The following is a 22,003-nucleotide window of genomic DNA, read 5'->3' on the forward strand; positions in this document are numbered from 1 at the left end:
TGGCAAGCTACAAGACTACTACTAAAGTTTTCCCATTTTCCACATCTCTTGCTCCACATTTCACCGCAGTTTGTGTGAGTGAGGTATAGAAATTTCCAATGAAAATGTGTCTAGTCTCTACAACATAGTGTTGCATATTCAATGTTGCAATTAATGTGCAACCGCATCATCAACATGAAACCTTTCAGCGAGGCATTCGTTCCTGCAGTTTAAATTACCCTAACTTGAACGGTATATATTCACTTTGTCTACAGGTTCGTGATAAGAAGAACTTTCTTTAAAATTTCCTTTCAACTCCTTGGAACATGACATTTTTCAATTTCATGTTTTCTGATTCCAAATTGAAACCGAAATTCTTGTCAATTAACTGAAAAGTGTATTGGAACTTCCCCCAATAAGAAGGTTAACCCAATTGTGTTGTCTTTTTTGCAGTTTCCCTTTTTCAATTAGGCTAATGTGCATTGGTTAAGTGATTTTCAATGCACGTGTCAGATCTGGGTATATGTTTCAGATGGCATTATTTTCTCTCTTTCTCAATTTGCAACATGGTTTTGCTTTTAACCATGGCTGGCCACTGCCCATATGATTGTTTAACTTAAGCCTATAAAGTTTGGCCTTTCGATGCATTTTAATTTCGATTTGTGGCTTTCGACCAATGTTGATTTTAAATTTACTTTTAAATTCGCAGATTTAACAAAAGTAAACATTTTTAATTATTTTAAATACGTGCTTCTTTGAAACCAAACACTTCTGTTTATTTTCAACTGACAATATTGATAGAAAATTTAACTGACAATATATTGATAAAATAAAATAGATTTTTTTTATGCCAATGCAAACTTCAAACGGTGACAGGGAAACAATAGTGCAGAAAAAATTGTCATATTCCACATGCACTTCAAATATATTGTATTACAAAGTAAAAAACAACTAGAGACGGTGTTCCATATGAAAACAAAATACATGCACATGCAAACAAAATATAAATAGGGGAAAAACCCATAAAAAATACATCGTAACAACCAGTTAAGTGCGAAGCAAGTGAAGGTTTTGCGGTGGTAAAGTGGGAAAAAAAACCTTTAAAGTTGCTATTATTGGGCATTTAAGGCACGTAAGCAGCAACTTAGTTACTTTGCCACGTGCCACAGAAAGTTGCTTCCAACATAAGACATTCTTGGTGTGATGTAAGCGTATTGTGTTAACACACGAGTCCAGGATTGTGAATTCCCCTTGATTCTGCCTTGTTGTTTGCCATCTCACTTAGTTGCATTTAAGTGAATGGCTGAGTAGTCGTTGAGTAAGACATTGCTAGAGAATTGCAAAGTAAACAGCTCTCCTCTAAACAGAAGAAACAAAGATGCATTTTTTGCAATGTTTGATAGATATCTACGTATGAAGCTGAGAAAAAACTTTTGTGTTTTGTGCGGAATTTTATTACCTAGCTATTCAATATGTAATCAAATAGTAATAAAAAATTTAAATAACAAACCACTGATTAAAGCATTTGAGTTCAATTTTCATTAGACAATAAAGAGGCGTTTACTATTTGCGGATACTTAGGTCTATAATTTGTTACAATTTCAAATAGTTTAAAATAAAAAACTGACTTTTTGTGTACCAAATAAAATAATTGGATCTTTTATTGTTTACTTAATTCAACAAAATTGTGTTTGTTTGGCCACAGCATTGTAATTTATTGATATTTTGTATGAGGGTCACGATTCTTGATAAATATAAATTTTAATTAATTAAAATGCAATTCAATGCACTTAGCCGAATACAATTGGATAACTAATTAGAGAGTTATCGTTATTTGAGTGCATTTCTGGATGAATTGGTCAAAGTTAACTGTCGATTGTAATCATTTGGCCATGTAGACCACTTGATGAACAATTTTGAAGTGGTTAAACCCACATGTTCATTTGTTTACCTTATCCTTGCTCTCTCTCTTTCTTTCTGTTACACTCTGCCCTACTTTATTCAATGAACTTAACGAAAATTTTGCAAAGTGCAATTAAGATGATTGATTGAAGGCAGAGAAATATCTGGCATGGTTATAATACATCATATATATATACGTATATTTGTTTATTTAGCAGATGGCCTTTTAGTACAACATGACGTATACGTAATGCGCATTATTAATTTAACTTTAACTTGTGCCTGATGAAAGGTAACTGCCAATTTGGCGGCAGCTGATTACCTACAATATATTCATCAAAATAAAAAGTTTTCTGTCGAGTTCGTCGATTTGGAATGGGCAAACAATTCAATTGATAAATCATAAAGTTATTGCCAAAAAAAATTTGCATAATTGAATATTCAAAGAGCCAATTTGTTTGTTACTGTTTGTTTTCCAATTCTTGACTCTGATTGCATTGCGCAAAAGGATGAAAAGTTTTTGCTTTACCCAATTAAAATACGAAATGTCAATCCATGTATACAAAAATACATATATAAATCTGTATGCATATAGAAGTTTCAAACAAATGTCGCCTGATATTTGCTTTTGCCAATTTGCTTAATTAAACAGAGAATGCAGGAAGAAGAGCTGATAACTAAGAAGCGAGAACTGAGCAATATAGCCGCATTCATTCATTTGCGGTTAATTATGGATATATGTCTGCTTGTACATAGTTAAAACGACTTAGACAGATAGAAGAGCCCTCTACTTGCCGAGGAAAATGTCAAAGTTTAAGCGTTTTAAGTGGTGGGGCACATAAAACAAGAAACATATATTACATATTTTTATGTATACACAAATGTAAAATCCAAGAATTGTATTATTAGTTTGTTTCTGACTTCTTTAGTCTTGCCTCCCCATGGTGCCAGTCCGCAGTTGAAACAATAATAACAAGTGCCCGAAGGTAAGAGGCCAAATATGATGGCACAAAACACCTGAACTTAGCGAAAATTTTACTCTTGAAGGTTGTCCTCATGGCCTTGAACTTTGAAATTTGAGAAAAATGTAAAGAAAAGTAAATAAAAAATGTACAAAAAAAAAAGACCGCTACCAAAGAAGAAAAAGCAACAAACTTTAGTAGCTTCAACAACGAAGACATACAAATGTTCGCAAGTATGATAAAAAGAGTTCAAGCAACGAGGGTGCCCCTCAAAAACTAAACATAAAATCAAAAACGGAGTAAACTCAAAGTGTTCTTTTCGTAAACATTCTTCCAAACTTTTAACCAAAACTAATATTTTAATGAAAAATTATTAACTTCCATTTATTTCCTTAGACTCTTTAAGCTTGTCTTACTTATTAGGCAGCCCTCTGATTTGTTTATATTCGGGTTAGATAAAGTTCTTCTTTGACTCTTGGGCTTCTTTTGTGAAGTTTAGCAATGAAAATTTGCAACTTTTTCCATTTGCTCAATTAAAAATAATTAATAGACACTCAACTAAAGGCATAATGAAAGAAGCATCTACATTCAAGACAAACAAAGTTGAATCTAGAAAGAAGATATTCCACGAATACCCATTTCTTACATGCTTTTCTAAACAAATTTATTAAATTAATTTTATAAAAAGTTAAAGCATATATACATTTTTGTTTTGTTTTTTTGATCTTCATAAGTTTGTAAGAAACTTTAAGAATAAAATCGTTGTTTTAAATTATTCAAATAGCCGTCGGCCTTTTGAGCTTTTAAAATTTCAAAAGTAATTTCAACATTTTCGCGCTGGTCTCTCGCTTAATAATGGAAATATAGGCATGAAAGTAAAACGTGTGCCTGCACTCTAACAGAATTGGGCATAATATGGTAAGGGAGAGGAGAGTATATAATATGGTAAGAGAAAGGAGACTATATCTTTCTATATATGTATGTATGTTTGTGTATATGTATATAACGAGTGCCTGGAACAGACGCAGATGCCAAAACGGTTTTGATGTGCGCGTTGGGGGACAATGCGGCGTATGCGTAATTTGGCTGTTGCTTCTGCTGCCATTGCCTTGCCGCTGTTGCTTCTTGTCTCATGAATATTTGGGCCAAATGAAGCAAAAAAGAAAGAGGACGCCAATCCTCAAAGTACCAACGTCAGAATGTGTAATGAATTCAGACAGTGTTTGTATGTCTATATGTGTGTGTGTGTGTGTATATGCGTGTGTGTCTCTCTCTTGTGTGTCAGCATTAAGAAGCCACAACGTAAAGGAAACAGTGAAGACTTCAAATACAGTGGTTCTAATCCCAGCTACTTGGGTTACACGCAATTGACCACAAAGTAAGGAGAATAACAGTATGAATCTGATCTTATTAAAAGTGCAAATCGCATAAAACTGTTCAAGTAATTTAACATTTTACTTTGGCAAGAAACAAATTCTAATTGTCCCAGATAAGTCTAAGCGAGCTTACGACTAACTATAAGTCAATAAGTGACTTATCTAACGAAATATATTTTAACAATCACTAAACAAAGCACTAAAATGGTTTTGAATTAATTACCAAACCGATTTCTTTAATATTTTTTCTCTTATTTAGAGTTGCTATATTCAATTTTTATACATTTTATACCACTGTGGCATTCTACATGTATTCGAGTGGATTTTGTTGTTGTTTATTTATTTGATTGAAGTGCACAGCGTGCAGAAATTGCGGATGCGGATTTGTGTGAAGGTTTTCATAGGCAGAAGCTAAGACATCCTCTCCCAAGTGTCTGTGGCTAAAAGCGAAATACGCTTACACGTAACACAAACACAAACACACACAGACACACTTGCAGAAGAGGAAAACCAACATGTACCTAATATAATTATTTTGGAGACATGTATGTGTGTGTATAGAAATAATGGTTAAGTGAAAATTGTCAATGAATTGACACAGCAACTGGTTGCCACCAACTTTAATTACAATCCATCAAAGGGTAACAAGATAAGAAAAATAATTAAAAATTTGGTTTACAAAACACTTAATGGCTCAATATTCCATTTAGCTTATATGTTATGTCCTTGTTAACCTTTATTATAATCGTGATGTTGAGGTTCCATAGCACAGGAGCATTTAAGTGGAATTAACAGATTTAAAGAACTGGGTTTTTGTAAATTTGCAATTAATATCTTTATAGGATTGAGCACTGATTACATTCTAATCTGTCTATTGATTGCTGCCATGGTAAATTAAATTAAATTAAAGCCAAGCATTATACAAACTTGACTCAAATAATAAGGATGAATAAATATGGCCTAATAATACTTTATTTTCTATCCTTCTCTCTGACTAGGGACCGATTATAGAAGATTTGGAGGCAATTTGCTCTAGCTTATTAAAGGTTATCGATTTAGTATTGTTTGCCACAATAAGGGTGAACAATTTTGTTGATTCTTTCCTTGGCCCGTCTTTAAATCCCAAATGGTAACTAAAGATGCAATTGATATAAGCCCATTGGCGTAATTAGGCCGTTCTTTGTTGTGATGCCAAAAAAATGTAATGTTTTACTCTTTCTACCTCTCTGTAATGTTTTGCTCTCTAAAATCCCAAAATGCAATAAAGTGGCAAAATGGAACAATATGCATTTTTTTTGGTTGTTACCACCAATGCTTTGACAGTTCATGCAGTCAAAAAGCTACCTAATAGTCTGTTCAGTTGACCAAAAACTGACCATTAAACTATCTCAGATGTCAGTAGCTTTCATGTGTGTAGGGTTAAATTGTCAAAGAGACTTCTCGTAAAATGAAACTATAGTGTACCGGGAAAGAGGTGGATTCAAATATTCAAAGAATGCAATTGCAGTTACGGAAAAAGAGGCAAAGGTTCTGTGGTAATTTTGACAACAGCCAGTGCTACATAATAGCTTTTTAATGTCGTTGCTTGGTAGTTGGTTAAAGTTTGAGACTAGAATTTAAAACTCCTCAATTAAATGAATAAAAAATAATAAAAATATAGTTACTTTTTCTATAACGTCTGGAAGCTGTACATTTTTAATTGAATAAAAGAAAGTGTAACGAAGTTTGATAATAAAATATTAGCTACACAAATTGCTTCATGAAATGCAGAAAGGTTGGCCTTTGGCTATTATGTTTTGACCTCTTTGAAAGGTTGCATGAGAAATGTCAACCCGTTCAGGTCGTCGGGCTTCTTTATCAAAAAATTTGTTATTTTAAAGTGAATTTATTCAAAATATATTTTCTTGGCTGTCAAAGAACTAGTTTCTCCATTTAAATAAGACTTGGGACTTAAACTTGTTTATGATGTAGCTGTAGTTATATAATTTACCCCTAACAAATTTAATGTTAGAATCTCTACTGCTTATGATATATTTAATTTAACTTTAAAATAAATTAAGTGCAAGAAATCTGTACCTGTAATCAGTGCTAACAATAATGTTTAAATTCTACAATCATTTTAGCGCTGTGCCACCGCAAAAATTTATAAATCAAAAGACAATAAACTTGACTATGCATATATATGTGATGTAGGAGCAAATAAAAAACTCCTCACTTTATGAGACATATCAGCTTTCCCCCTTGGGGGAACCCCCAGCAATATCCACATTACCAACAGTCCCACCAGAATAAACCATCTATTCCCTATAGCTATAGCTGCTTAGCCGATAAAAAACAATAAAAACCAGATAAAAAGAGCGGTGGCAACGGCATGGAGTATTCTACTAATATGATTTTCTGCAAAACAGAAAAAAAGAAGTAAGTAAGGTAAAGACAAAGCAAACTCAAAAGATAATTCGCGCAAACCTTTGGGGCATTTGCCTAGTCGGAGTAACACGTATACGCCCCGTTGATAAAATGTATTATTAATATTGCTAGAGATACGAGTAGATAAAGGCTTTACCTACTTTTTTTTTTTATTATTATTATTGGCTTAAAGTTGAAAGGCAAAACGTAAATATTCCATTTCCTGCAAAATGCCTTCATTTTGCGCTTCAAATGCTGAGCATTCGTGTATGAAGAAATATATATAAATTTAAGGCGAGGTAAGAAAGTGGGTAAAGAGTTTGAGTCGACAGAGTTGAGAATGAGAGAGAGAGAGAATGTCTTTTGCCTCCTTATGGTAATTTGGCATTCAAAAAGCGTCGAATGTAAACATTTTGTGCTTAGATTTGGTTTACCACTCTCACAACCTGAGCGCTATCTTGGCATATTGATAGCATTTACATACTACACATACACACGGAAATAAAAGAGAGAGAGAGTGAGACAAGAAACGAAATGGTAAATTTCAGTTTGCCTGCCACACAAATGGCAAACAGGAAATGATGCCGATTTTGACAATAGGGTGCGGGAAATGCCTCAAGGATATGAACCAACTTTTTACACCAATCACAATGATGAGCCCAAATTAATAGCTAATCACTTGGCTGGCAAAAACAGGTAGACCAACTAATTGGTCCAGAAAAGTTGCAAAAAAGAAAAATGAAATATTCATGCCTCAGGCAGATGACCAAGTTAGAAAGAAACAAAAGAAAAACTAAGATGGAAAAGTTTTGTACATAAAATTTTTATTACCCGCTAATTCTTAATTAATGACGGCAAAATGGTTTCGTGTCTAATGGCCCTCTACGAATGTGCGTCTATAAACCGGATAACAAAACCTAACCACACCCAGCAAATTGGCAAATTCCTTTTTGGGCTTACATGTTGAGTGGTATTTTACAATTGATTCTCAAAGAGCATTAAGTACAGAGGTATGTATTTCTGAAGCTAGGAATAATCCTTAATTCAATTCAATGGAATTTTCTTTGTTTAATCACTTACCTGAAAACTATGATTTACGTTCTTAATTCCACACTCAAAGTAACACAAATCCGATAAATCAATCTCATCAAATACATCGCACTGAAAATAAATATTAAAGAAGATTAAATTACAACTAAGTACAAGGCAAGACGATGAATGAAATTTCAATGGCAAATAGAAGGTTGTTTAAGAACCTATATATGTATGGAAATATATGTATGTATATGGCCTTTGTGAGGACAACAAATATTTTGTTAATAATATACAAATATTTTTTCAGCAATCCTTTGCACCCTTGATACTTTTTTTGAGAAATCTTTGATTTTACCATTGTTTAGAGCGGCCAGAAAGATGGTCAGTGTCAAAGAGAAAAATGTTGTGTGGCAATCTGCCAGTTTCCATTTTCTTTTACCAGCAAACAAAGCAAAAAAAAAAAAAATACAAAATCGTCAACGCGTTGCCGCAACGACAAAGTAATACCCTAAACCAAAAAGATTTAACATTGATTGAAAGAAAGAAAAAGAAAAATAACCAATCTATTAAATATTAGAGCAAGTATAGACCTTAGCAAGGACATTCAACGGTCCCTTATAGTTATGTTTCTTTTCTCGTATGGCCTTATTTTAGTTGAAAAATTTAACCTCCTTTTTAGTATGCAAGTTTTTAAAGACCTCATATACCCTTTTACTCAAAGGATATTGGGTACAAGAAATGCTTTTCGCTCGACTTAATGAAATGCTTAAACTTGGCCTGCGGCTATTTTGTTTTTGCTGGCCGTATTCTTCTTGTTTGGACATGTGTGTGTGTGTGTGTATAGCTAGAGGCCCTTTCGGAAATTGAAATGTTTCACACAAAACCGAGCAAATAAATGGATATTCACAAGGCAACAAAAGCCAACAATGGAAATGTGACAATGGCCAACAAGCAATCCATATACCAGAAACCCAAAGATCTCAGATAGATGTATGTATATACATATGTATATACAAAAAACATACCTACATACACATCCATACCTTCGTTTGAGTGCGAATATATGTAAAATATTCAAGTAGTTTTTGAGCATGGTGAAAATTGTTTTCACTTTTCTTGTGTTTTTTCTTTTGACTCAAGTGAAATGAAAAAGTTTTGATTCAGACCTTAACAGGTCTCAGTCCCAGCCCCAGCCTTGGCATGATTGTTCTCGATTCCCAATTCCCAATAACTTTCAAACTCCCAGACCAATTAATATTTGAGTATTGTTTGCTTATTTGTTTTCTTTATGTTTTGTATTTTTGATAAGTTTAAGTTTTTCAAGTTGGTTTATTTTTTCCTTTTTTGGCAATTGGGTTGTGTTGGGCTTCTTCAGGTTTTCTTTGGCTTCTCAATTGCATACAAGTTGTTTGCCCTGGTGTGTATGTGTGTGTGTGTGTGTGTTTGCTTGGGTGATTTAGCGTTTAGTTGCTACATTTTCCATCATTTCTTATTTATATTGAGTCCAAGGTGAGTCTTTTCCATTTTAGCTTTCAGCTGGTGTGGCAAAATGAAATTTACTTTTTGTCAATTGGTTTTCTTGAACTTAATGCGTTGACTAAAAGATGAAATTATTTCATAAAACATTTATAACTGAAATTCTATATTGTTTGGGCTTTCCAACAAATTGACAAACAGTTTGGACATGGCCTGAGCCCAAAAGCTTATAATGTGTTATGTGGACCAAAAGCACATTGGCAATGAAAACAAAAGGTTGCTGTGGAAATAAAAGCAAACCGAAACATAATTGATGGAAAACTTGGTAATTACTCAAAAAGCTGAGCATGACGTGACCTGAGGTGTGGTGTTGTGTGTGTGTGTGAGATGAGGTGAGGAAGGATGAAGAAGGATGTTGAAGTAGCAGACGCTTAATCCAACAGAGTGAGCATTATAATAATTACACTTATACATATACAAATATATATTATACACACGCTTCTCAGAGTCAGCGACAGGAACTTGGGAAATTGCGAAGCAAATGGCAGCCAGTCACTCAGTCCGTCAGTCAGGAGCAGAAGCAAAGGCAATGGCAAGAGAAAATCGTTAAAAATCAGCAAGGATTTCAAGTGCTTTTTACATTCAATGTTTGGTTCGAACTTTAATTTCATTTCGTGAAGGGAGAAGAGAGAGAGAGAGGAACTTTCCCCAATACATTTACTGCCTTCTCATTTTTTGTGCTATTTTTTTTTTTTTTTTTTGAGTAGAGTGTTTGCTTGCGTTTCCGCACTTGTTAAATTAAGTGAGCACAGACATTTTCCGCTTGAACGGATATCATAAATCTTTGGCTTGGCTGTTGACAAGACTCACTCCTCGCAGAATGCCCCTTCCAAAAAAACAGACACCCAACCAACCAACACAGACACACAAATATGTTCCTTCGCCGAAAGATCTCATTAAAAGCTTAACAACATAGAAATCGTATGTGTGTGTGTGTGTGTGTACTTCTAAGTATTTGTCTATCCTTGAGTAAAAATCAATATTAAATATAATTAAAAAGTAAACAGACAAAAACGTAAAACCAATTAAAGTTTAAATCCAAGCACCTTTGGGGAATCATGAGAGATTTCACATGCCCAACTCACTTTGCTTCAATCACAGTCACATTAAGCAAATGGCTAATTTTCTGTGCCGTTATCAGCTTTGAATCCCTGGGCAAATACCCAAACCCATATACAAAATAAAAAAAAACACAAAACATCTCTAGAGGACTTGGACGCATTTGGCCTTGCTGAGGCTTGTATACACTACTTTAGTTAAATACTTTAAATACTTGTGGAGTACTTTAATACTTTTTAAATAAACATAGAATAAATTTATTGGCAATTCATTTTCGTATTGATTCAAGCATAGTTTATAAATTGTTATGCATTTGCCTTGGGTTTATGAATCCCAAATAAAATCTGTATAAAAGTATTTTCATTCTTTGTTCTACAAACTTGTTTCCAAAATGAATATACCCTTTTTGGGAACCCACAAAACGAGACTCCTGAATAAGAGAATATTTTGATTGCATTATACCGAGATTTTTCTTAAAGAAAGAAACCAAAAATAAGGAGAGAGCAAAAAAAAAAAAGAATCAGCATCCTGAAATAATCATTAATTTACTTACTTACCCAGGGTCCGTCCAGGCCACCTGGCGTAAGCAATACTTTCTTGCCTTTTTTCTTTTGCCTGTATCACCCTCTGCCACTTTCCTTTTTCCATATTATTTTATTTTTGGCCTGAGGAAAAGTTTCTGGTCCATTCATATCAATTCCATACCATTACTTTAGGAGGATGGCAGTTTTCTGCCTCCAATTTGCTTTCTTATATGTATTTATATTTTTTTTTTGCACGCGAAATCACTTAATGGTGCTCACATTTCGCAGAACACAGTTTTTAGCCTTCTCTGTGAAAGGCAAAAGAAAAAAGTGCCTTAAGCCTGATGCCTGGCAAGTCATTAGAATTTAGCACATTCTGTAAAAGTGCTGACTTGGCCAAGTTCATAGTGACAAGAGTCAGGAGCATGAAATTCGTTGAAAGCGGTTAAGTGAGTGAGCAGAAATTAATTGAGAATAATTAACAATAGATTTGCAATGCCGTCTTTCTATAGAAATGGGCTGAAAATAATTTGGGCAACAAATAACAACTGAGCTTTACGAATTTACATCTAATTATAAATTTAAATACTCCTTTTGTCTTAAATATTGTACTTTCAAATCAATCTGAGTTAACCTTTTTCACTTTCTTTAGTTTGGCCATTGCATCGGCAGCATAATCTGCTTATAATAGATAGAATTATTATGATTTGAAAATAACTAAAAGAACAAAGGTTTAGCCCTTTTTTATTTATAGTTAATGTTAGGTAGAAAATGTCTGCACAGTGAAATTGTAAATAAGAACACAAGACAAATTAATATGTACAAGTCAAACGTTTTATTCAGAGCAAGCGGAAAAAGATGGTGAGGAAAAAATCGTAGTAGTTAGAGTTGGAACAAAGCTAGAGATGGATAATCATAAAGCTATAAATCGATAAAATGTAATTTGCATATTTAAACTATTTCAACAAATGTAAATAGCATATTTCCATAATTTCAACAGTTAAGACGCACTTGATTGAGTTCTTTGATTTAGAGAGTGAAAGTTTGTTAAATACTTTAAAATGTTTAGCCAATGAAATATATTGAATGAAACTATTATACCCATTAGATAAACGCTTCTCACTTTAATTTAAATTTATACCCATCATTAGATGGTATATTTAAAATTTTTGTTTGCTACCAATAGAAACTTGTTTATCAAGTTGTTCCTTTCGGTGAAATGTCACTCGAAAAGTTTTCGTAAGAAATTGCATTCAAACTATTTCTACAGTCATCGGAAAAAGCCATGAGAATATTCTCGTACACTTGGCTTTGACTTATACACACTTTTTTGCTCCTTTTTGCAAGAAATTTGCATTTTTCATTCTGCAATGACATGTACCTTTTAGAGTTTGAAAATAAAAAAGAAACAGCAAAGATAAAAGTTTTAAAGAAACTTCGTTGAAAACCGTTGTTAGTTGGCAACATAAGCGGCTCAGGACGAAGGACATCGACAGGGCCATGGACATGGGCTAATAAGGTCAGAAGCAAAACTAAAGCAAACAATTTTTTGGGTCTAATTTGTATTAAATAGCTCGGTGTGACCCTTGCTGGGAGGTCGTTTTATTATTGCGTGAATGGCTTGGAAGCGCGGTAAAAGTTAGAAAGAAGATAGGGAGATGGTTTGAGGTGAGGGGGAGAGCCGTATAGGTGTCTGGCATGGGCGTGCCACGTTTCATTTGGCGTGTCAAAGTGGCGCAGCTTGAAATTTTGACATTTTAATGGCATAACTTGGTTGGAGACCGCGCTCCCTTCCACCGAAAAGGAAAAGCACCAAACCCTAAGAGCTTTCCCCTTCCATTAAACGTTACTCCACTTCCCTCCACTCTACTCCACTTGGCCCCACTAGACTCTCCACTTCTTTCTCACTCTTGTCTGTGTTAGTCTAGTTATTAATGCTCCATAATATTTGCTTCCTAAAGCCTGTCCCCGCTGTGTGGCCTTGCCCAATGAGTCGAGTGGTTTTTCCACTCCCCACTCCGGCGGCTATAATCAATGAGCGTCACATTTAAATACTAGAAAATTTTTATGGCTTGCCAGTATACAACATTCCCATGGCTTTTATTTAAAATTATAAATTCTATCCGTCAAATTGCCCTCCATGCAAAGTGGGGGCAATGAAACGCTAAAGAAAATTACATTGGAAAACGATCTAAAATTAGAATGTAATATTCACAAAATGTCACACACTGTTGACAAAACAAGAGTCGCCTTGTAAACCTAAACATAGAATTTCTTAAATTAAATCTTAATCACCCAAAGGAATTTGATTTGCTGAACAGTTTTAGAAATTTACAACAAGTCTGATACGACAGTTAACTAAGCAGTTGGCAATCTGTTTCACATTAAAGATGTATTCTACTTTTGGTTAAGGTTGGGTCTGAATAGTTAGTCTCCCAGCTTAACTTCATTTCGAAGACTGAAGGCCACAAATGTCAACCTGATTTAGTTAGTAGAGTTCAAGCCTTTTGTTGATTTGCTGCAACAGATAAACTGACACCTTTTGCATTCCAATGCCTTGTTAGATATTTTTTACAAAAGTATGCCCATCATCGACAAATTGTGTTTGATATGAGATAGTCCAGGGTAGGCCAACTTCGATCATCGATTGCGACATTATGTGACCTACTTATGGGCACAAATAAACGTTTCTTTTTTACTTGCATGATTTTTAAAACAAAGCCCACACAGCAATTAGAATCTGTTAGGCTGTAGGCAGACGAAGAAGAGTAATGGACGAAAGGGCAAGAAGAATACAAAGGGGAGCCAGTGCCAACATATACCCCAGTCATGGGCACAGGGCAAAGTGCCAGCTGTGTAACCTACTTTTAAGGCTCGTGCGCAATTTATCATGTTCATGGCTTGTATAGGGATAGGGATAACAGCTGTGGTTCTGATCGAAGGCCCTTTTGAGGGTGAGGGTTCTAACATGCTGACAATAATTGTGATTAATTGCAAAAGAGTCAGCGGATTACAAAACATGTGTGTTTATATGCCACAAGTGGCAAGTTGAGGGCTTATAATATATATATATACAATACAAATGCAACATTAATGATTACATTTCGAAGTAACATCAATTTTATCCCTGATGAATATAAATTGCAAACTCTTGATAGAAATTTATTTTAAAAGCTTACACACACACACTCACACGAGGAGAATTAGGTTCTAGCAGGTCCTAGAAACTTCAGAAAACATAATTTGGTTTTTTTTTGTCCTTTTTGCATATGTGTTAAGTGCTACTTATGAAGGCCCTTGTCTGAAGGACCTTTGGAGTACATTCAACTTTACCCCTTTTCTTCGGGGAGACACAGTGAAAAAACGAGTGTCAGCAGAAAATAAATCCATAAATAACACTTAAGTAGTTTGTGGTTTTTATGCGATGGAATAACAACAACAACCAAGTCAATCTTACCATGTGCTTTCTGACTAGAACTACTCTTGTAGCCTTGCCCCTGTCCTTGCAATATCACAGTCTACAACGCCCGCAGCAAAAATGCTAATTTTCCAATCATGTGCAGACTTCAATTCTCACATTTGCCATTTTATGCATTAGACTTACCACCTTTGATGTCTTGTTTTGGCAGTCCTTCTATAGCTTTTTCCCCATACTTGCTCCACCCTGGCCTTATAACCTAAGCGGTTCTGTCATTTTGCTTGCCAATTTTAATCTCAACTATTTATAGAATATAGAAAAAAAGTTTTTTGGCACTCGTCCAACTTGTGACCCTGGCCGCAACTTACAAAATGCATTGGCTCAAGACAAGTGGTCAGCTTACTTTGAAGTTTTCGTCCTGTTTTTCGTTTTTTTTTGGTTCTTCAATGGCATTTTGCTGTTTCTCTTTGATAAGAACTTAAACTGTCTTTTGCATTTCAACACAAACAAACAAGACTCGTAAAAATATTAACTTAGAGAGAAATAAAAAATTTCTAAACTTTCAACTCAACAAAATAAAAAAATGTATACAAGTGTATACCTTGTATTTGTAGCTAAATCAAAATGTGGGCTTTATCACGACTCTTAATCAAAAAAAAATTTTATGTTATGCTGTAAAATGTAAACGAATATCAAACTGTTTCGTAAATATTGCGCAAAAGAATATATCTTATCTATTCCATTCAGAAGTTTATGCAAATTCAGATCATCTAAAGAGTCATTCTAAAAGTCGGAACTCTTCTTAATGAATGAACTTACCAACTGCGACTCTTTTTAGATTTATATATTTATTAATACTTTTTGTTATTTTACTTTATATAATCAGACATAATCAGCTTTTGAGTATATGAAAGATTTTGAGTCTTCTTTTAATTAAATTAAACAATAACACAATGTCACAAGATTTTTGTTCATGGGTTGTAATTGTTATTTCCTAGTCAGTTAGTTCCCTGGTGACAAAAGCAAAGTTTCGGAGGAAAAGTTTTAAGACATATCAGACTAGGAAATAACAATTACATTCCAGGGACTGGGCAATTTTTTATTTTTGTTACATAGTGTAATCATTGTTTAATCAACAACTCGGCAAGATGATGTATGATAAAACCAATCTTGCTTGCCCCATTTTGTATGCTATAGATTTAAGCAGTCTATTGTCTTTGTTACTATTAATCTTTATTAATCTATAATTAATCTCTATTGTTGTTGATTTTCAGAATTGTTTTCTTCTGACTATTTGTTTTTAATATTCATTGTTAAATTTTAGTTTTCATAAATAGGATTATTAAAATCGGCTTAGTACATTTTTTTCGAGATGCAAAATTCTAAAATGTTTGTCTTCTATCATTTCTTAAATTCTCGTTAAGTGTTTAATGTGCTCAAATCGAAAAAAACCATGTACAAATATTGTTTTGAGATATTTTTCTTTTGGGTGTTTCATATTAAAATTGTGCAACATAAATCTAACCAGAAAATTCACATACCGCTGCGAATGCTGCTCTGTGATTTATGCAGCATAATTTATGAGACTCATTTTATGTGTGTTGGCCAAATGTTCGAGGAGAGAGTAGAGACCGAAAAGGCTAAAAGGGAGAGGTAAACTACAGAAGAACAAGGAAGGATGGGAAACAGAAAAAAGGGAGATAGGAAAAAAAGAGAGCGAGATAAAGTCGCCGCCGCCAGAAATCCAACATTTTCAACAACATTTCTATACCGTGTAGACAAAGACTTTTCAGGTATATTCGTTAGAGATCTATTTAGCTGCTTTTGTCTTCCATGGCTAACAATTTAAATTTAAACATTTGATGCATCAGTCTATATATGAACTGACAGCTCTCAGATAAGATTAGATTAGCAATCTATGGCAAAGATAGAGTTTCGAATTGAATTGGAGCTTGTTGTGAATGAATTTAGTATCGTAGGATTCTCTCAAAAGGAAAAACTGATTAATATGTTTTTATTCAAATAGTTGATAAAATTTTGTTGAAAGTCCAACAACAACAACGAGCTTATCCACTGGCTATAGGATATAAAAAGGTCGGCACTTTGACTTTCTTTCGAGGATTTTGTTGAACTGCCTTGTCGACGATGAAACGACAAAAAAAAGCCACATGACCTCGTTTCGTGTTTGATAAAATGATGTTTCCCTACACACACACACACTCACTCAAACATACCCGTAGACCGTAGAAAAAAAGAAATTTAGGGAGAGAAAAGATTTAGGCTGAAACTTTTCTATATGTGCGGGCTCTGTCCATCAGAAAGTGTGTGTGTGTGTGTGAGTGTGAGTGGGTGTGAGAGCGTGAGTGTGCCGTGCTGACCATATCCATATCCTGCGGACGCACACTTATCCACAAACTGTTTGGCCAGCTAATAAATGTGCATTAATTTGTTGCTGTTCTTTTTGCCTCTCTTTTTTTTTTTTTTGCATAAAAAGGAAGGTTAACGTTTTCCCTTTGCCATGGGCCAAGAATTGCAGATTATAAATTAAACATTTATGTTGTCAGATTTCATGACATGCAAGCTTTTATTTTTCATACTGATAAAATGCGAGGCCAGCAGCTGCCAGTGCAAATAATTATAATAAATTATATTCTTTAAAAAAAAAAAAAAAAAAACATTGGTGCAAAAGTTGCCAACAAAGAAAAGTTTGCACCGACCCCAAACGGTGAACAAATGGATAAGTTTTCCAATAAGTGATAGTGTTTACATTGCCCATGAAAAGTTGTATAACTTATGAGTTGCCAAGCAGCTAAAGTCTAGCACTAGCTGACTAACCAAAATGATACCCTCTATATAAATTTTAAATAAATATTATTGAAAACTTTTTATAAACTCTTGACTTGTGTGTTTGAGTGCGTTATTATTTATTTGCAACTTTTCAAAGCCAACAAAGTAAATTTTAAATAAAGTAAAGGCACCAAAAAAAAAAGAGACCAGAAAGCGAAACAGAAAACTCAAAGAAGCATAAATTTTGGGGAAAAAAGGAAGAAAAAGTAAAAAAAAATGAAAAAAGGTTCTACCCCTCATTTGTTTTCCCTTTTTGCCACTCGTGCGGCACAAAATGCTTAGCCCCAAAGCTTCCTTTCAATAGAAGAGATACACACAGCCAACAGGCAACAGAGACAATTTCAGCTTCAGTTTAAAGACTGTCCCATTGGTCCTACTGTTCTCCTGACACCTTGTTCCTTCGACTCAACTCTACCCCCTTGCCAATAACACTTTTCACAAAAAAAAAAAGGTAATGAGGAAATGGCCTACAACAAAGGATTTTTTTTGGGCACCTTTTGTGCGTTTCACGTATTGTTGGGCTAGTGACGAGAACCAGTCTCATCTGAAAAATTTCCGGCACTTCTCCTTCTTCTTCTTCTCACACGGCAATCTTCAAATGGGTAACTACTATCTAGTAGTTGCCAGGACAACGTCAAGTGTTTGAAATGGCATGGTCAGGTGTTTTGCTTCTTCTTTTGGCAATGTGTCTGTCAATTATCTGGGCATTTAGCTTTATTTGATTTATTTTGCTTTAAAGTAAGATGAGACTTTGGCAAACTTTCATTTTGATTGAATTGCCATGAAAATCAATCAAAATTCATTTATATACTTTTGCTCAAATTCAATTCACCACTAGCACGTTGAAAAATTTTACAATCAAATTACACTAACTGCCCTAATGTAATTTATTTTCTATCTATACATCATCGATTATTATCAGCCGTGACTAAGTTTTTAATGGATTCCATTAAAAACAGAGTGTCCCAGTTGAAGTTACAGCATGTTCAGCTGAACTTATTTAGTTGTAGTTAGTGTTTAAAAAACTGAAAAAGCATTTTGCTAACAAATTTGTTCTAACTCTTTTAGCATTTTACAGGATGTTCTCGTGTATTATTCAAACACCCTGTAGTCAGTTGATAAAAAATTGCAATAATATAAATCTCATTTAGTCCAGTGTCGCTGTGTGCTTTTATTTTCCACTTGACCATGGCAAAGTTTTACTTTTTCATTAAAATGCACCGGGAAAAGTCGCTACTAAAACTAAATTTGTTTTTCAACTTTTTTTTTCGCTACGCGCTTTGTAGAAATAAATGAATTAAACTACTTGGATAGCATTTTTCATTTAAAGCGTTGAAATAGTCGTATATTTGCTGTGAAAGTTTGTTTAACTGCCACGCAAAGCTCTTAAACCAAACAACAGCGGTAATCATTAACACCTCAACGACCTGGGGAGGAGGGCTAACCAGGCCATTTAGCCCAGAAACCTTCTAACCCAAAATGTACTTAGACCAAAAATTTGTAAATGGCTCAAACTGTTTGCACGAGGCCTTCGAATGAATAATCAAATCAGAGGGCACACAAAAAGCAAAAAAACAAAACCGAGAACGAACAAAAAATGAACAAAATAAATAGAAAGGTGTTGGCAGACGCTCTAAGGCATGGGATTCCCGAAAATTGACGTGATACGCCGAGGTTATTATGCCATTAGACGGTTATATCCTTTACGTGGTCTAAAAATTTATGCAAGGATTTTCGTTAAATATAAATCTTTCACATTGCATTAGGCCAAGGTGCGTGTGATGATGATATATTTGTGGATTTTGGTTTATATTATATATGTATGTATATCTAAGAATAAGATTTGTTCCGTTGTTTTGTAGATGTATTGGGAAATTTTGAAAATGAGCCTTTTCTTTGCTTTATTTGCAGGAATTTTCTTTTAAATTGTTTGTCTTTTTGCTTTAAACTTCTTTACACCTTTTTCCACCTGAGAGATGGCCTCAACAACAACAACAACAATTAGATATTCATGCGCCTGGTTAAATCTTTTTACTTGAAGCCAAGCAATTTCACAAATGAATCAAATAAGTATACACTCCAGTCAGTTGGCATGACTGCTTTCTGGATGAAACGGACAAAAATACGAAAAAGGTAAAGGTTTTCCAGGCATAATTGCTTTTCATTTCGACGAATTTTTTTATCCGCGGGGCTTGTTTGCCGTCCACCCACTCGCATACATACTTAGATCCTTTAGATGGAGATACTTGGCTTACTTTGTGGCGATGTGAGTTGGGAGGATATTAATGTGGCACAATAAATTTTGAGCCACAGACAAAAGACAATGACCTCGACATGGCCACGGGTTAGTAGCTGGCTGACTGGCAGATACTAGATGGCATTAGGTATATACATACATATATATATACATGGGCATAACGACATTAAATGATTGAGCTGTTTTGTTCTCTAGTTACCTGCCAACGGCTGTTCTCTGTTCCCTCCCTGGTGGGTTTGTGGAATTGGGAGTAGGCACCATTAATCAAGGTGATATGTCAATTTGGCCACACATAACTTACAATGGCCAAGCCAAGGATTTTAAGTTTAAGCTGAAGCACAAAATCTACTGGCAGAGCCTTTAAGTATGCCACAAAAATGTTCATAGCCTTTCCATAACCTTGAAAGTTACATGATGGCCGCCGACGAATGGCAACGGAAGTTTCACATCGCATGAAATGCATTTGGCAGCAGCTCGTCTCTCTGACATACTCTGCACATTCGCCATTTCCGCTGGGCATTCTGTACAGGTGATTTCAATGGATCCTACCTGTACATACACAATATACTACATGTATCTTTGTAAGTAAGATACACAGGGAAGTAGTTGGAAAGGGATCAGGTCAGCAATTTAAAGAGAGGCTAAAACTGCATATTGTGGCTTAGATAGATTACTAGAGCCAAATATTAAATGAATGGATGGAATCTCCTCATTATCCCCACAACATAACATTGCTAGCAAAGCATGCGGAATGCAGAAATTCCACAGTTGCCTCTTAATTGGAATTGCAATCGCAATCGGCTTGTAATAACAAACCGCAGAAGGGAAGCCAAATGAATTTCTGGTTGGCTAGGCGTACTAATGAGTTCCTTGGTATGTGGATGGCATATGTATGTATCATCTCAACCAGATAGTCGGTTGGTGAATAGAACCATACAATTGGTCGTTAATTTGCCTGTGGTTTCTCTGCAAGGTTTAAAATGCCTTTGCCATGATGACTGAAAAACTGTACTTGCTTGCATGACTGACTGAATGGGCACGTAGAACAAGGAGAAGATTCTTCTTCACTGTCTCTCTGACATGTTGGGCCACACTTCAAGACACTCTATATACACACACACACACACTCACAAGTGCGTCAGCATCAACGTCGTGGTTCTTGTTACGTTTTTCATTTTTGTATAACATTTAGTACGCTTGTTAGCTTAATGCACCCTTGAGGCCATGCCAAACCATCCGACACACACTCCTATGTCACCCGATTCCACTTATGCACCACCACCACCACCCGCACCATCGGCCACATCTTTCGCTGTCTCTGTCACTGTCTTTTGGCCTCAACCCTGTGTGTCTTCTCATGCATTCATTTAAATAAATATACTTGATATAAGCTAGCTTAAGATGCAGCCAAGCTGCACTAGATTTACAGCTTATGCATTACGTAAGATTTTATGAAAATTAAACTAAACTCAGCTTGATTGTCAGTTTTCAATTTACATATTTATGACATGATCACAGAGTAGGGCATCAGAAAATATAAGCAAACTATTAAAATGTTTATTCCTCTCCTGCCTTAAGCTCTTTATTCAATTTCAAACTGCAAACATTTTGATATTCAATTATTAGCTTATTTGTTTTAAATGAGGCTAACGTGTAAAATGCAAACATTTTTATCCTTCGGCAATGGCATTTACAAATTATTTAATGGAAATTAATTAAAATCAATGGCGAGGGTTATTCAAAAAGTAACAATAAAAATTGCAAAGAATTCGTTCATCATTTATTCTTACTTCTACTCTTTATTCGTAGAATATTTAAGGAAAAACACTTCTCAAATTAATGAATCTATAGATGTTCAATAAAAATAAGTAAAAGTCAACTCACTTCTCTATTGATTGAATGAACCTCGTGAGTTATTGTTACATGTTAATGTAGTATGAAACACGTAAAATTCATTTATATTCATTTTCATAGCAAAATGAAAAGCTGAAATGAATTAAAAATTCATTACCCTTGCCTCTCTGACGTCATTCGAACAATAAAATTGAAATTTTTTTTATTTTTCACTGTTCTGGACTAACAAGTAAAATATACATATATACACACCTATACAGGTATAGGAATTTGTGTGGCATTGAATGAAAATGTTACTAGTTTAAATCAGACAGTTTTGTTTATTGCTTTGGCCCCTTCCAAAAAACCTTGAAATTGTGAGAGGGAATTAAGTTTTCATAAACAAAGATATTGTGGATAACCGCAAAATGGGCAATATATGTATGGTAGTTATATTCCATTTTCTATTTGTGGTTTCTTGACACTCTCAGATGCTAAAATTAGGAACCCACTAAGGTCAAATACAATTTACCACAATTCGAGGTCATTTGCCAAATATAGTACAGACAAAGGACGAAAAGAAAACTCATAGATTTCAAAAAGGGCATGGCAAAGACAGTAACATAAAATTGAGAAATTTTAACAATTTGGCATTGGAGTATTGGTGACACAGGTGTTTACTACATATCAATAGAGGAATGCATTGAAAAAACAAATCTTTTGACGTCATTCAAGCAGATGTGGCTACATAATTTGACTGGCTTACTTGCAATGCTTCTATGTTAATTTATGTACACCAGAAACCCAGTTGAACCCCCAAAAGGAGAAGGTCACACATGGGTTTCCCCAAAGTCACGTACCCCTTGCCT

At 34.6% G+C, this 22,003-nt stretch overlaps 1 protein-coding gene across 6 annotated transcripts in view; it reads right to left on the bottom strand.

The window, feature by feature from the left end:
- LOC6648030 (diacylglycerol kinase eta) overlaps positions 1-22,003 on the bottom strand; it is a 36,608-nt gene that overhangs the window by 10,197 nt on the left and 4,408 nt on the right. For all 6 annotated transcript variants that reach the window (XM_023178717.2, XM_047013544.1, XM_023178718.2 and 3 more), the window contains exon 2: positions 7,706-7,786. The gene's annotated coding sequence lies outside the window, so the exon portion shown is untranslated. The remainder of the gene's footprint in view (positions 1-7,705; positions 7,787-22,003) is intronic.

The sequence above is a fragment of the Drosophila willistoni genome, chromosome 3R (assembly GCF_018902025.1).
Source record: "Drosophila willistoni isolate 14030-0811.24 chromosome 3R, UCI_dwil_1.1, whole genome shotgun sequence".
Lineage (NCBI taxonomy): Eukaryota > Metazoa > Arthropoda > Insecta > Diptera > Drosophilidae > Drosophila > Drosophila willistoni.